Raw genomic sequence first — 13,653 nt, forward strand, 5'->3', positions numbered from 1 at the left:
CGATTCGCTCATCTCTAGTTACTACTATTGTATTGATAAAGGGATCAACTATAGTTATCCAGGATTAAAAACGGCACCACCCCTGTTCTCAGGTTGTGTGTGGTATTACAATTCTTTTTTAGTGGAACTGACTTGCAAAACCACACCCAACCTGAGGGTGAGAGTGGTGCTGTTTCTGGAAGAAAGTGTCCATGTTTTTGTAAGCCTGGATAACCCCAGTGGGGCCATTTTAAAATGACACTGCTTCCTTTACACCAGCATAACTTGAACCTTGCCATGCTTTTTGCCAATCAGCCAGTCGGCCTTAACAATAATGTGCATGATATATCATTCTCATGTTTTCTGTACGAAGTCTGTGGGGGCTACTTACTAAAATGCACTTTTCTGTTTTCAGATGTGACTATGGAGAAGCTGTACTCCATCCTGGACAGGCATACTGACATGATGAAGTGCGCTTTCATGTTTAGATCATACATACACAAAGGGGGAGATTTATGAAAGGGGGTAAATATACACCTGGTGTAACCACAGCAGCCAATCAGAGCTCAGCTTTCAGCTCTGGTAAAATAAAAACTGAGCTGTGATTGGTTGCTGTGGGCAGTTTACACCAGTGTATATTTACACCCTTTCATAAATCTCCCCCCAAATCTTTTTTTTTTTTGAGAATCCTTTGTTCATTGTCTACAGGCATGTTTGATATCTTCCAACTTTATAGGTTTCATGTCATCAATTTCACGCTTTCTGAAGATAAGGCGACATACAATATAAATTCTAAATGGAGATGAGCACGATTCGAGCATGCTCATAGGCTGGATGCACTATTCCAGGACTCCCTGGGGATGCATCCAACTTCTCCAGCCACCAGTATGCAAACACTGATGTAACACAAGCATGCTGGAATCGCGCTCATCTCTATTTATAAACTTTTGGGTTTTTGGGGTGGTCACAGCTGGATTCATTACTCCTTCCCCTACACAAATCCAATTCCAGCAGGGCAAGGAGTAATCTAGACAGCATGAAATTGAGTCTCCTTTAAGGGTATGACCACACGTGCCAAATATGCAGCAGATTTTATGCAACAGATTAACTATGGTACTTTAACAGGTTATGGGCTATGTTCACATCACGAGGTAATGTATCGCCTAGATTTTTTTTTTTTTAAATGATCAGTGGCAGGCATTTTTTTGTACACCTATGTTATTTATATACTGGTGTCATCTGTCACTGTACTCCTGTCTGTGTTATCTATATACTGGTGTAACCTGTCACTGTACCCCTGTCTGTTTTATCGATATACTGGTGTCACCAGTCACTGTCCTCTTGTCTGTGTTATCTATATACGGGTGGTACCTGTCCCTGTACCCGTCTGTTTTATCCATATCTTCGTGTAACATACCACTGTACTCCTGTCTGTGTTATCCATACACTGGTGTCACCTGTCACTGTACTCCTGTCTCTTATCTATATACTGGTGTTACCTGTCAGTGTGCTTGTGTCTGTCTTATCTATATACTAGTGTTACCTGTCTCCTATCTGTGATGATAAAGAGGACACTGCTGGGAAATGAATTATACAGAACAGGAAGGCTCGGCTTAGTTTTAGGCTTAGCAGTGAGAATAAAAACCAGTGTATCTGTTCCAGGTGTAGAACAGTCGTGGTGTGAACGTACCCTTATCCAAAATGGTAAATCTGCACTAAATCGTTGGATTTGTAATTAATATCTAAAATTTTCATTGTGTATATGTTGTAGATTTTGTCTCCTCTATTTGAAATCAATAGGTTCGCAGTCCACGTTGCCGGTCCATTTCCTTGCAGATTGTCTTCACCATATGGAACAGATTCTTTAAAGTGTCACTGTCGTTTCATTTTTCTTCTTTGCAGAAATCAATAGTCCAGGCGTTTTTAAGAAACTTTGTAGTTATTTATTAGTCACCAGCAGAGAACAAAGGATTACACAGCGGGACCTGTGTGAAAGCTGGTATTGAGAGGTCAGTGATGATTTCAGAGGAGAGAGCCTGGTGATGTAGCTGTAAATTAACTCTTTGTTGTCCTGTTTTGGTACCTCATCTCCCTCCACCCCTCCCCTCTCCATAAGAGAACAATAAAGACGGGGGAGAGCTTCAAAATGCTTTTTCATGATAAAAATGCATTTTTCGGCTAATAAACCCAATTACAAAGTTTTTTTGTAAAATCGCCTGTACTATTGATTTCTGCACTTTAAACTGTCATGTGCTTTGCTGCTGGAAATTCTGCAGATAATCTGCTGCGTGTATGACCATACCCTAAGGGTGACACGGCTGGCAGCGGCGTATGTCCTGTGAGGGGGAATGTTTACACAGCCATCATACACTACTTTGATTCCGTATATGATAATACTAGTAAGTACAATAGAACATTTATATGTTACAGTTCAATATATTTGTGTGGTGGTTGATCCAGAGGTAGACTCATATAAGTCTTTTTCTACCTATGGTGAGACTGGGGAAGAACAGAGGACCTGGAGACTGTGGCATCAATGGGTGATCCTGTGTATCCAATACAGCTCCACTGCTGCCCACCTCTCTTCATATACACCCTGTCCTGTGATTCCCCCTCTCATACTAAGTGTCACAGGTACTATCCCCCCCTCTTACTGCCATTTTTGTAAAATATTTATTTTCCTATTCTGTACTCCGTGCACATCCTACATTCCGAAAAACAACTGCATGCAAAAAAGATATATGTATGTGTATCTGTACGTATTGCTTTCCATACAGTTAACTGAGAGCCTTTTTGCTGCAATTTCTCTGGTATTTTTTCGATGCATTTTTTAAATTCATGATAACATCCTTGTGTTTCCCCCAGGTTTAACAAGAATTATTAAAAGGGTATTCCAAGTTAAGACAGTTATTACTTATCCACAGGACGCTTATGATTTTGAGAATAGGCACCTCCAGTCTTTTTTTTTTGGTAATGGAGTCATTAGTTGTGCACCACCCATCCGTTCATTTGACTCGGGTCACTTTTCCACGTCTGTTTATTCATTTATTCACTCATTACTTGTTCGTCCTCAAAATTTGCCAGTAACCCATAGGTTTCTGTGTGCCTAGTCACACATCCGCAATGATCCGTTCAGCAAAAAAAAAAAAAAAAGAAAAAGGACATGTCCTAAGGCCACCACACAATTGCAGAATGGGTCACTGTCTTTAATGTAGTGGTACATGAATTGCGGATCACTGCACGTGTGAATATAGCCCATTAATTTCTAGGGTCCCATACACACCCATAGATTTACAGGTCCGCAAATGCGAACAGTTACTGATTTACATCTGTGCTGTCCATAGCTGTAGATCCTCGACTGCGGGTCTTTGATAGGTCTAATGCATTGCCATTCACTGTACCACTCTATTTATTATTAAAGGGGTACTCCGGGCTGGGGTTATTTTTATTGTATGGCCGGTGGAGGGGTGGAAATAGAGGCCGCCGGTCACTTACCTTCCCGGTTCCAGCACCGGGTGCCGGATCGCGCCGCCCCGTTCTCCCATCCTGCTGTTGCTTCCTTGTCTGAGCTGCAAACTCAAGGCAGCTCAGCCATTCAGCGGCCGAGGTGGGACTCCGCTACGACCGTTGAATGGCTGAGCTGCCGTGAGACGTCACGTTTCAGGAAGCGGCAACGGGATGGCAGAACGGGGCGGCGCGATCCGGAAACCGGGGAGGTAAGTGACTGGCAGCCCCTATTTCCACCCCCACTCCGGCCATACAGTAAAAAAAAAAAAAAAACAGCCCGTAGTACCCTTAAATGTTTCTGCCAGCAGTAGCTGAGTACAGCTCTGGGCTATCCATCCAGATTCTATTCCACAATAAGACTCTTCCCTGTTTTTGAGATTGCAGGGGGATTCCAGAGGTGGGACCCTCTGCCATCTGATACTTCTATCCCGTGGAAAGGGTTGGGTATTATAACTTGGAGTAACCCTTAAAGTGACACTGTCACCCCCCTTTGTGCATTCTGACATCTCTACACAGGTGTAAAGGGTAAATTTAGCATTTTTCATACCTTATTTCATATCATATGTCATGGTGTTTGTTCAAGTAAAAAGTGGCCTTTTATCAACTGCAGATTGTATTAAGTGGGCATGACCGCGCGGCATTAGCGCTACTTAACCCCGCCCACAACAGCACTGTTGGCCCCGCCCCCTTGACGCCCATTGGTTTGCTGCCGTAAAGGGGGTGGGGTCTAGACCTTTTGGACAGCCTGTTCCAATGGCCGGCGAGGGGGCGGGGCCGACGGCGCTGTTTTGGGCGGGGCTACATGTCGCTAATGTCTCAAGGCCACGCCCACTTAATACAATCTGCAGTTGATAAAAGGACACTTTTTACTAGAATAAACACCATGATGTATGATATGAAATAAGGTATCAAAAACGCTAATATTTACCCTTTACACCTGTGTAGAGATGTCAGAATGCACAAAGGGGGTGACAGTGTCACTTTAAATTTGACAGCTGATAATTGTGTCGTTGCCACTAACTCCACCAATAGAAAATAGCTCTATTTTTTTGAGCACCTATTCAACTTCCTAACATTATGTTCTGTAATGTTTTAAGCTAATGGCCAGGGATATATGTGTGTAGCCATATGTATTAATGTTGTACAGATCTTTGTTCATACATGTACAGTATGTGCCTTTACCGCCGAATATCCCAGTAGTGAAACATATTGTGGTTTTGGTTGTGTTGAGTGGACACCTTCATTTTTATTATTATTATTATTATTATTATTATTATTATTATTATTATTATTATTATTGATGTGTGCAGTGTTCTAACCCTCTTCCACTTATTGTTCTTCTAAGCTGTATTGTATTGGACTAGCCATGTATATATGTGTGTGTATAGATCTGCATGTGACTATTAAACCTGAGCTTTTCAGGTGATACCAAAGTACGAAGACTGTGTTCTCAATGTCACGCTACAGTATTTATAAATAAATTAGATAGAAATGAGACTTGGGGTACCACAATTTTAGTAGTGAACCTGTCCACGTGTGAATTGATGAGGTATTTTTTACAAATGTACTCTTATGTAATATAAATATGAAACGCCATTGTACAATGAATAGAATGATTAAAGAAAGCTGTCATGGCTTTCATGCTGCCCGAGCCATGAGGGTGGTCCCTGGCAGCCTTGATTTGATGTCTCGCCCTGTTTGTGTATAGGGACACCTCTATTAGTTGAAAGAAGCCACCAGAGACCATCCCAATGACTCATAGTTTATAGGGCAAATGGTCTATTACCGTCCATATTGCAAAAGCATCTCTGAACGACGCCCAAGGATCACGTTTTTGCTTTTTTGGGTGCTGCACTGTACCACATAACTGGGAACCATCTAGTTGATTTCTGCTCTTTGCTGCGTCTCAGTATCACTGCCACTTAAAGGGATATTCCAAGTTTGAACATTTATCCACTGTACACTGGAGGGAAGTGCCCAATTGGTGGGTAATTTTGAAAACGGGCTTTGTTTAGAATGGAGTGGCCAGTCCAGCAGGCATGACGCACTCCATACATTGTCCAAAGGCATCCGAGAGTTGTACTTGCAGTAGAGCTGAGTAAACCTCGAGCGAGCTTGGGTTTGTCCAAACCTGAACGCTCTGCAGTTTGATTCAGCCACAGGGAGTCTTAAAAAACATGAATACAGCCTATGACTGTATCCATGTTTTCCAGGCAGCCTTAGGGCCCTATTCCAAGGGACGATTATCATTCGCATAATAGTAAACGATAAATGATCTCAAACGACCGCTATTGTGAACGACCTTAAATCGTTCACCCATTTACATGGAACAATGATCATTACTTATGATCGGTCTTGCGGTTGCCTTGTCGTCGCTATTGCGTTCGTTCGATATCTTATTCCATGCGAACTATTTGCGAAGTAACGATAAAGATGGGTCCAGGTCTTATTAAACGATCAACGGTTTCTCGTTCGTCGTTTAAATCATTAACTGCTATTCAACTGAACGATTATCGCTTCGTTCCAAGCGATTTAACGATTATTTGAATGATAATCGTCCCATGGAATAGGGCCCTTTGGGCTGCATCCAACTTCTTCAGCCACCGGTAATCAAATGCAGAGCATTTGGGTTCGGATAAACCTCTGAGCGTGCTGCTATAGATAGTGAATGGAGAGTTGGCACACGTGCATCTTGTTGCTCCATTCATAACAAAACCTCAGTTTCTGTTCTTGAGACCACTGGGGGGAGGAGGTCAGACTCCTGTCGATAGGGAATAAGTGTTAAACCTGGAATACTTCTTTATCATCTTTCATAACAACATTTTCTATTGCTTGATACACTTTGTTATTAGTCAGTGGTTAGAAAGTAGTATTAGACCTAACATTTGTACAATTGGGTAATTTTTATAAACCTGTTAAGTGTCATGAAAGAAGAAGCCATGTTAGATCTGCCCATTTTAGTTGCACATATTTATTAATTCCAGATCCACCAACAAGCAAACTTTTATAATGTCAACCAGGAGATGAGCACTGGCGCAAATGTCCCAAAAATTGTTGTGCAAATGATAAATATGCCCCTATGAGTCATAAAAAAGGATTTCCTTATAGTCTGACTGCATCTATGCACATTAGATCCCTAATAGGAACAAAGCACTGTCCATGTTGAAATCCAACATGCTGGAACCTGTTTTTCCCCTAACATTAGTTAATAGGGGAATTGTTGAATGGCCCAAGTGGTTTAAGCCATCTTTTCTGTAGTGTGTGTGTGAATACCGCCTATGGCATGCTTGTCCTTCCTCCTCTTTTAGCTCAAATTGGGCAAACTAAATGAGTGCAAAAGAACCCATCCCCTCTATTTCCTATAAATCATATGGTCTTTAGCCATTGTGAATACAACTAGTCCTCACACAGCAATCGCCGCCCTTGTCTGTCTAGTTTCATCCCCTTCCACCGGTGCCGTCCTTCTAATGCATATAGTTATAATGTATAGGATTTGTTTTAGTTGTGTTTATCCATTCTGCATGTTACCGATATCTGGTCATGGGATTTAATGTCTTGTGTCCATAAATCAAAGGCTGGAGAAAAAGCAGAGTATTAGTATTTTTATAGAAGGAAGAGTGTAACCAGAGCTTTGATACCTAGATGGGTTATATTGTCTGTTTTAAAGGGAATCTGTCTGCTCTATATCATGTGAAGGGCTCAAGTCAAGGAGGCGTTGCCACAGCATACATACCTCCTCCCTCTATGATTGATTTATAGGACTTCCACAACCAGTGAGGGAAGGGTGGGGGATGGAGGAGGCATGCATCCTACCACTCAGCACAGTCTCCTTTACACTCGAGCTTTGCGCACAATTTAGAACTGACCAATTCCCTTTAACTCCACTTTAAAAATAAAATGTTTGTTTACCTTAAAATCTTCTGTACAACCATGTAATCTTATTCCAAAAAAGAACATAGAAGGTACAGGTATAGACCATCTCTTATTCATTTGTGTTGCATTAAGTTGGATCTGTCATCTGACCAATGTAAGGACAGCTTAATACAACTACAGGTCTGTGCTCCTAGTAACCAAAACGCTAAAGGAATAAAGTGAACTTATAGCTATGAGTCTGCTTTATTTATAACAGTAGTGCTTACTCTCTTACTCCCAGTGTCAGCCATTGCTTTAAAGGGGTTATCCAGTGCTACAAAAAACATGGCCACTTTTCCCCCTACTGTTGTCTCCAGTTCAGGTGCGGTTTGCAATTAAGCTCCATTTACTTCAAAGGAACAGAGTTTCAAAACCTGCACCCAAACTGGAGACAACAGTAGGGGGAAAGTGGCCATGTTTTTGTAGCGCTGGATAACCCCTTTAAGGGATTGTGGGAGCAATTCCCTTATCCGTACGGGGACTCATTACTGGGATACACTCACTTTTTTTTTCTGTTTTTACAGGCTAAGGCTCCATTCACACGGAGTAAAACTGGTGGAATTCTGCCAGCCTCCGTGTCATGGTGGCAGTCTATGGGAGGTGTTTATTATGAACATGGAGGATGGTGGGGAATTCCGCCAGTTTTACTCTCTGTGAACGGAGCCTACATTTTAAAGAAATTTTGAAATTTGAGCCTTGTTTACATTTCTACAAACTTTTTTTTTTTTTCCTGTTCTTGAAATCTTTTAGGACTTCAACAAAAGTATCCCACATATTTTGGCATGAAATCCATTAGAAAAGAAGAAGTAATTTTTTTTTCCAATTCGGGGGTGTTTTTTTGGATGTGATGTGGTCCAAATTACTGACACAAAAAACACTGTTTAAAGAGTCCCCTTTATTCTACTATCTGTAATTTTTTAATGCTGCTAGGAGCAGGGACCTTTAGTTGTAATAGGCTTCCCTGTTTAAAGGGAACCTTTCACCCCTGGACAGCCCCTCATACTTACCCCATCCTGCCGCTCCCGATGCAAGTCCTATAGATGTCCATAGGAAATCACTGGAGCAGTGGTTTCCTATGGACATCGGACCTGTCTCTGTTCATTTGCATATTAAGCGTGCAGATGAGTGGGCTGTCGTATCCCCGCCTCAGGATGGGGTAAGTATGGAGAGCCATAGGCAGAAAAACGGTGGGTTCGGGGGCCGTCCAGGGTTGACATACTGTAATTTCACTTAAAAGCATTGGGCTGAACATTGTGCTTTATTATCATTATTATTAGTGTTATTGTTATCACTGTGTGGTTTCTCAGCTCTTGAACTCCTATGTGCTTATTATATGGTTTTGCTTACTGATTGTATGAATTAAATTCAGGGGAAATATATGTTGCTGTACTGTGAAGTTTACATTCTAATAACACATTGTACCTTTTGTTCTTATGTATGGTAGCTAAATTATTATTTATTCTGAACACTAAAAAAAAATTGAGTCCATGCCACATGCATTACCATTCTATATCAGTACTTGAAAAAGAAATCCGGCTTCTGTGTAATTACCGACCCTTGAGGAATCCATAAAATAACATGGTTTTATTTCTAGATGTTTTTGAGAATTATTTACACGCCTTTCTATATATAACACTGTTTTCTTATTGTTATTTTAGATTTGATGTAACGTTAAGTTGTAATTTTGTTTTTAATAAAGGTATGATTGGTGGATCGCATGTCTTCTCATCTATGCATCTTTGCAGATATTAAATTAATTGACACGTAATGGTTAGGAATGAGTGAATTTAGAGTAAGTTTTTGTTTTCGAAACCCTGAACACTCTGCATTTTATATCCGGGGGCTGCATCCGTCTTCAGCCACTGGGAGTCAAAGGCCGAGCGTTCAGGGTTTCGCGTACCTGAACTTACTGAAAATTCACTCCTCTCTAGCTACATTTATTGATCACATAGTGTTATTATATCTCAACAGGGTCTATTGTAGGTTCCAAAAAGAGTATTGTAGTGATTTTATCTTCAATTTATATGAAGAGGTAATCTTTAAAGGGGTAGTTCACAAAAATGTTTTTTTCAAATCAACTGGTACCAGAAAGTGCCAGAGATTTGTAATTTATGTCTATTAAGTAATGGAAGACTTGAGATTTTTTTATCAGCTGCTGTATATCCTGCAGGAGGTGGTGTATTTTATCCAGTCTGACACAGTGCTCCCGGCTGCCACCTCTGTCCATGTTAGGAACTGTCCAAAGCAGTAACAAATCCCCATAGAAAACATCTCTGCTCTTCAAACTGGAAAGCAGGGCTGTGAAGTCTGTAAGACGCAACTAAATATTCATCATATTCATGTAACTAAATATTCATCATAATAAAGAAACACTGCTAACAATGCCGGATACCTGTGATATAGAGGTCACACATAGGCCCAGATTTATCAGCTCTCTATCAGCATCTGTGCTCCTTAATCATTCTGGCCCCACAAGAACTACCCGCTCAGCCAGTCAGTGACTGCAGCAGTGTCCTTCCTCAGTCAATGATTGGCTGAGTGAGGCCATCACAGGATCGGAAGCCCAATGGGGTACCATGAGCCGTCACTGCACTGCGGTGGCATGAGGATGGGTAAATAGGACTTTATTATGTCCCCACTACCCTTTGTTCCAGAATCCCCCTTTATTTTGTGCCCAGTCGGTTTCCTCCCACTGGGGATGGGCCAGCCTGCCTCCTGTGCTCCATTGCAAGTGACATCTTAAGTGACCACTTTAGAATTAGTATATACAGAGTTAGAGTACCTGACTGATAGAAAATTGGTCTCCACAAGTCTATACACACAGACAAAAAAAATTAGAAATGACTGCTGTGGTAGACTCAGATTATGGTGCAAAATTATGTTTATTAAGTGCACAAAAGGGTATATACAAGTATTACAAATCTATGCAGTAGAGGGTATTGGTGAGAAAGTAGGCTTAGGTTATGTCGGGGAGGTAGCCCTGCCTAGCATAGATGAAAACCGCTGGGTCAGGCGTCCCTTAGCCAGATGGAGGATGCCCCTACACTAGAAAACCATCATCAGGCTGTCAAGATAAGTTGCAGTCAGGTATTGGTGTTAGGGGAATGCAGCATTGCTGTCTGGTGAGGTAGAATGAATCAGAACGTGCATAAAAAGGAGGACATTTAGTCTAAACAAATTATTTTGGGAGAGACAGTTATTCAGGGTTGTTCCACTTCCAACGCATTTCCCCTATGTGGTGTGCATAGATTCATCAGGGAATATTGTGGAGATAGTATGTATGTATGTATGTATGTATGTTGTCCTCAAATGAAAGTCTGTAGTATCTGGATAAATGAAATACACAATGAAGTTGGGGGGATTAGTATATGGTATCTGAATCCCTAGGTCTGGTCTGTGTATGATGCCGGAAATACCTCTGAGACGCTGTATGAATGCTGAGAACAAAGATGGCGGTCATTGCCGGCTGTGTCACATACCTGGGGAGTTAATGCATGTGGTAAGGTAAGGCAGGTATACCCTAAGGTTAAAATTGTATAAGGAAGATACTGCTAGATAATAAAATTAAAGGTCTTGTAGAAGCACCACTATGGTAGGTAGCGTTGCTCTTATTGGATAATCAAGTTAAGCCTTAGGTGGTCAGCACTGTAGGTACATAGGGATGACTGCTGTGAGTAAACAGAGGAAGGCAGAATATTGGTAGAGTGGAACATACAATGGGACAGCCCCGAAGTATTTCAGCCCCTCAACCCGTGTGGCGGTATGAAAGATAAACATGCTGTAATTGCATTTTCATATGGTAGTGAGTAAAAAATGTGGCAATATGATAGACCAATGCATAAAATATACTTGCATATTCTCATATTCAATACTAGCATATTCACACGATAGTAAGTAAAGATTGTGGCAGTATGGAAAATAAATTGGTGGTTAATGCGTATGATATATTTGCATGCTCAAATGGTTATGAGTGAAAATTGCAGCCATGGTATATGTATGCCGATGGGTAACCCTTACCACATGCACTTGACTCCCCAGGTGTGTGACACAGCCCGCAATGACCGCCATCTTTGTTCTCAGCATCCATACAGCATCTCATTAGAGGTATTTCCAGCATCATACACACACCAGACCTAGGGATTTAGATACCATATACTAATCCCCCCACCTTCATTGTTTTTTACATTTATTTGGGGACAACATACATAGTATCTCCACAATATTCCCTGATGAACCTATGAACACACATACACATGGCCAAGCCTATTGTTAATCATAGCAGTTTGCTGCTCCATATTCCTGAAATCTAAAATACGTGCAAAAAGGTCATTCCTGGAAGGAATAATTTCCTTAAAGCGGGAGAAGTGCAGGGCTGCTACTAAATCTTCTCTTCTCCCCCACATTCCTTGGATGGCTCCTAATTGCCCCTTTGCTAATGTGGGGTTTAGGAGCATTTGGGGCATCACCCTAAGCGCCGAGCACCAGCTTGGCACGCCCAGTCTGCCTCCACCCGTCCTGCCCCCTCCATTGCCGCTCGCTATGCACACATGAATATGCATAGTGGGCGGCACAGAGCAACCCCTCGTCCCACCCGGAGCAACCCCCTCCTGTGTTGCCTGGCCTGCACCCCTCCCGTGCCGTTTAGCTGACAGCTGATCCGGAGCCCAGGAAAGTATGCTGCTCTACTGTGGCAATGGGCAGCATACTTTCCTGGGCTACTGATCGGCTGTCAGCTGAACGGCACGGGAGGGGGTGGGCTAGGCAGCACGGGAGGGGGTTGCTTTGCATAGCGGCACAGGAGGGGGTTGCTCCGGGCGGGCCGATGGCTTGAACTGTGCCGCCCACTATGCATATTCATGTGTGCATAGCGAGCGGCAATGGAGGAGGCGGACTGGGCGTGCCAAGCTGGTGCTCGGCACTTAGGGTGATGCCCCAAATGCTCCTAAACCCCTCATTAGCATAGGGGCAATTAGGAGCTATGCAAGGAATGCGGGAGAGAAGAGAAGATTTAGTAGCAGCCCTGCACTTCTCAGGTAATGATCTACTGCGGCATATCAGCTGGTTCATACGGTTTAACTTGCTGTTAGTGCCGCTTTAATCAAGTCCCTCACCATTGACCAATAAGAGGCTATTAAAGGACACGTCCAGTAAATATGTTGAAGGGTGCCCACTCCCCTCCCATATCTCCAACATATATTAGGCAGTGAAGGGTTTACAGCATGCAGGAATTCTGGCGTGTGATACCAAAAGAGCATTAGTTTATATTGATTCTTCTTATAAGTTGTGCAAATAGACGTCTTAGCAGCTCTATCCCATATCACACGCCACACTGATTGGGGCAGTTGTCTCGCGAAGAGCGCCTCCCATCGTGACATCTATGGATATCTAATGTCTGCATCAGGTGGAGGACTCTTCAAGATACAATAAATATCGGAGATGAGACCTTTGGTAGAGACCCCTGCCTTACATAGCCTCTCAAAATCAGTAGGGAGGGAGACCGTGGTAGTGGAAAAAGTGTAAGCATGAAATGTTTAATCTGGAGATACTGATATTGTGCTGCCGGAGGGAGGTCGTAGTCACTAGCCAAGGTGGAAAACTGCAAGAGAGTCCTGTCCTAGGGTTGACAATATCAGCAAATCGAAAAGGTTTGTTAGCATGTCATGCCACTGGTCAGACTATCTGGTAAACCTGGACGAAAAAGAAAGGAGGTCATAGGAGAGCTCTTAGAAACGAAGGGGAATCTTTTTATACAGCTACGCCATATCTGCCTGGTATGATTTATAGGGCCTAAGACTGGCCCTTGGAGAGGTGTGTTTGGGGTGGCCCATAAGATGGAGTTGGGGTGAGCCTACATTCTTACCTATACCCTCTACAGAACCTTAGCCTACATTCTTACCTATACCCTCTACAGAACCTTAGCCTACATTCTTACCTATACCCTCTACAGAACCTTAGCCTACATTCTTACCTATACCCTCTACAGAACCTTAGCCTACATTCTTACCTATACCCTCTACAGAACCTTAGCCTACATTCTTACCTATACCCTCTGCTGCACAAATTTGAAATACTTGTATATACTCTGTGTGCACTTAATAAACATATTTTTGCTCCATCCTCTGAGTCTACCCCAGTACTTTAGAATTAGACCAGAAATAAACCAAAAGAGACATCTAAGGAACAACCCATGAGTATTGCACATTCATTCCATAGACCTACTAACCACTTAATTTTCTATTACTTGCATCATGCTGT

General features: G+C 42.3%; 1 protein-coding gene across 1 annotated transcript in view; it reads left to right on the top strand.

Annotated features, from left to right (window-relative positions):
• Positions 1-13,653, top strand: part of LOC138788973 (flavin-containing monooxygenase 5-like) — a 60,927-nt gene that overhangs the window by 5,622 nt on the left and 41,652 nt on the right. The window lies entirely within an intron of this gene.

The sequence above is a fragment of the Dendropsophus ebraccatus genome, chromosome 4 (assembly GCF_027789765.1).
Source record: "Dendropsophus ebraccatus isolate aDenEbr1 chromosome 4, aDenEbr1.pat, whole genome shotgun sequence".
NCBI classification, from domain to species: domain Eukaryota; kingdom Metazoa; phylum Chordata; class Amphibia; order Anura; family Hylidae; genus Dendropsophus; species Dendropsophus ebraccatus.